Consider the following 4,152-nt stretch of genomic DNA (forward strand, 5'->3'; position numbering starts at 1 on the left):
CATTAAGAGATTCCCATCGTCATTGAGAGTATCAATATACTCTCTAACCCTCCGAGTAGCATCTGACCGTTGTACTCTAGATGTATGATTTCTTACCTAAACATTTAAAAACAACAGTATAAATGAGTAATTACAATATAAGAGTACATAAATTTAAAATAAAATAAATTCATTAATCTACTGTTAGATTTCTTCGAACTTGGTCCATCTCAACGTAAAATTGATTTTCAATCAACAACAATTTTTCTAGAATAAAAATAAAATAAACTGTAATAGTTATTAGCTAAAAGTTCCAAAATAAAAAGAATAAAATAATGAATTGCTTATTAATAACAAATATTTTATAAAATTGAGCTTACGCAAAAAATCCCAAATATTTGGATGTTTTCCCATTTGATTGAGTAACATTGCGTGGAATGACTCTAGGTAACTGTTGGTGCGTATATCTGAACTAAAAAGTATATTATACATTTTAAAACTATTAGGTTAGGTATATTACTATTAGGTACCTAGTAAAAAAAATGTTTGTTTTATATAATTCTCATACCCATAGACGCTTAATCTATGCAGAGACTCAAAGTCCCTGTTGGTGGGACATTATGCCTCAGAACAACATCGGGGTAGGCAGTTCGGACGGTGGTCCCGAGACATGGACAGAGGTGGTCAAGAAGAGGCAGGCTAAGAAGCAAGTTCCATCTACGGAGGGTGCGCCAGCACAAAGTGCGAAGCCGGATGCAAAAAAGGAGAGTACTCGGCCGCGGGTACGAAGTCGCCCTCAAGCGATATTGGTAGGCGTGAAAGCTGAAGAGTTCCCAGCACTCGCTAAGAAAATTCGCGGTGGTGTAGATCGCGGCGTTATTGGTGACAGTGTTGTGGGAATGCGACAGGCAAAATCTGGGGGGCTTCTAATTGAGGTCCGCGGTGATCAAGATAAGTTTGAGGCAGTACGTGCTGAGATCTCCCGCTCTGCGGGCACTGAGTTCGAGGTGCGTGCACTGCAGCAAAAGGTTTTGGTCGAGGTCAGAGACCTCGACCAATGGACAACCGTTGACGAAGTGATGGAAGCCATGGCTACCGCCACTGGTAGTCCGCCTGAGTCGCTTAAGGTTGTCAGCCTCAGGAAGAGGTACGAAGGGACTCAGATGGCCCTGGTTTCGTTGCCGATTGGATCTTCCCGTGGAGTATTGAGCACAGGGCGTCTCCGAGTTGGCATGGTGAGTTGCAGACTCAGAATGGCCGAAGGGAAACCAAGATGTTTCCGCTGTTTCACTCATGGGCACATGGCCAGGGAGTGCAATGGTCCAGATAGGTCTGGGTGCTGCAGGCGGTGCGGTGGTACTGGGCACAAGGTAGCCGGCTGCAGTGTGCCTGCCTCGGTGGCTAGTGAATTCGCTAAGTCTCTTGAGACGGCGGATACAAATCGAAATGATTGACCCAAGTAGTGGCTCTCACCGGAGCGCTCCGAATCAATCGAGTACGGGAGTCATTCAGATTAATCTAAACCACTGTTGGGCCGCCCAACAGCTCCTTCTTCAGACTATGGCAGAAAGAGGCATTACAATAGCAATAATATCGGATTATTACCGACCCATGGGGGACTCTGAGCACTGGGCCGAGAGCCTAGACAAAAAGAGCGCCATTTTCATAAGCGGGGCCTCGGACTCGGTTATCCTTGATAAAGGAGCTGGAACGGGTTTTGCCTGGGCAAGTATCAATCATGTAGTTTTCTATAGTTGCTATTGCACTCCCAACTGCACTGTTCAGGAGTTTGATTTCTTTTTAGGCGGACTCGAGGAGTCGATCCGTAACAAACAAGGTACAAATCTCGTAGTGGCAGGTGACTTTAACTCGCACTCTGCAGAGTGGGGTTCGGCGTTAATCGACACCAGAGGCTCCATGCTATCTGACCTCATATCGGCACTGAGGTTCAGTGTCTGCAATGCTGGCACAAGACCGACCTATAGGCGGGTCAATGCAGCCTCGGTGATTGACGTGACCTTTGAAAGAGCCCTTCCCACCTACCACCCACTAGTCAACGACTGGATGGTGGTTGAAGAAACATATTCGGCTAGTGACCACCAATACATCACGTATAGGGTGTCGGCCGCTGCTTTGCGCACAGTCGCGTCTGGATCAGTGCGTAATCGTGTACCAGGCTGGTCGGTCAGGAAATTAAATCCTGATGCAGCTGCAGTCTTTTGGGAACTGATCGGTCCACCACACCCGCTACCGGAGGGCTCATCTGCGAGCCAGCACGCTGAGAGACTCAACGTCCTCCTCAATACCTCATGCGACGCGGCGATGCCACGCAGGGTAAAGTTCAAAGCTAGAAGATCTGTCCATTGGTGGAATGACAGCATTGCCGAGCTGCGCAAGAAGGCCATAGCCACCCGGAGGGTATACCAACGCGTCGGTCGTAGAACGGGCCACAATGTCCGCACTGCCGAGCTGGAGGCATACAAAAAAGCACGCGCAGATCTAAAACTCGCAATTCGAAGAGCTCAAGAGGACAGTTGGTCAGAACTATGTCGGTCAGTAGACTCAGACCCATGGGGAGTTCCCTATCGTCTGGTGACCAAGAGGTTGGGTCGTCGCTCTCCTGCAATGGACCCCGAAGTAATAATGAACGTAGCACGCGGCCTGTTCCCCAGTTCACCACTGATCGATTGGTCGGTCATTCCTGCTGCTGGAGCAGTGCCGGTTGTGGTCTTAATGAATGAATCTGACGCAGCCCCGAGAGTACCACTGTTTACAACAGAAGAAGTAACTACGGCCGTTAGTAATTTGCCGTCTGGCAAAGCGCCGGGGCCTGACCTAGTGCCGAATGAGATGATCAAATTGACTTTCGAGAAGTTCCCTCAAACTTTTGTTGGTTGTTATAACGCTTGCTTGGAGGAGGCCGTTTTTCCATCCCGATGGAAGCGCGCCAAATTGGTCCTGCTCCACAAGGGTCAGGGTAAACCAAAAGATGCTCCTTCCAGTTACAGGCCAATTAGCCTCCTAGACGGTGCTGGAAAAGTCTTTGAAAAACTGCTGTTGAACAGGCTCAATAGGCACATTGACTCCGTTGGTGCACTCAGCAACCTACAGTTTGGATTTAGACGGTCGAGGTCCACTGTGGATGCAATAGATGAAGTCTTAAGGGTAGCTGAGGCTGCTGGTAGTGGCTCAGTACAGAATAGGGACCTTTGCGTCCTGGTGACGGTTGACGTTAAAAACGCGTTTAACTCTGCGCCCTGGCGGTTGATCGACGCCGCTCTACAGAGATATGCAGCACCCGAGTACTTGGTGAAAGTGCTCCGGGATTACATGAGCTCTAGAGAGTTAGAGATAAATGATGACGTGTGTCTTCCGGTCACGCGTGGAGTCCCGCAAGGGTCGGTGTTGGGACCCACGTTGTGGAATTTGTTTTATGACGATGTTCTCCGGCTCCCTGTGAGAGGCGGCATCAAACTGGTGGCTTTTGCCGACGACATTGCGATCGTAGCCACAGCCCACAACGCTGATCTCATGGAGCAATTGGTCAACCCAACCCTGGATACTATTGTTGAATGGATGACGAGAAATGGATTACAACTTGCGCCTGACAAGTCGGAGTGTGTGGTGCTGACCAAGAAGCATGCATATCGGGACCCTGAACTTTACATCCAAGGCTGCCGAATCAATATTCAAAAGTCTATCAGATACCTAGGAGTGCAGTTAGACACCAGATTGTCCTTCGGGGATCACGTTGAGAAGGTGGCTGTAGGCGCGCGGAAGGCCGCTGCAGCGATCGGGAGGCTAATGCCGAATGTAGGTGGGCCGTCGCAGGCAAAACGACGCTTGCTTATGAGTGTCGTACACAGCCGACTGCTGTACGGCGCTCCCGTATGGGCAGATGGGGTGCAGGGAGTTAAGAAATATAAACATACCTTACTGCAGGCGCAGAGGTGTGCTGCACTAAGGGTAGCAAGGTGCTATAGGACGGTTTCGGACCTGGCAGCTACGGTACTAGCCAGAATGCCTCCGGTATTCCTGCTAGCCGCCGATCGGAAGAGTGCCGCTGCAGTAAAGAAGATGGGTGATGGACAGGCAAGATTGGGAGTTAGCGGGATCCTCGAACAGTGGCAAGCGCTGTGGGACTCCACTACTAGTAAGGCGACGTGGACGATC

Source organism: Acyrthosiphon pisum, unplaced genomic scaffold (genome assembly GCF_005508785.2).
Source record: "Acyrthosiphon pisum isolate AL4f unplaced genomic scaffold, pea_aphid_22Mar2018_4r6ur Scaffold_20960;HRSCAF=22641, whole genome shotgun sequence".
In the NCBI taxonomy this organism is placed as follows: domain Eukaryota; kingdom Metazoa; phylum Arthropoda; class Insecta; order Hemiptera; family Aphididae; genus Acyrthosiphon; species Acyrthosiphon pisum.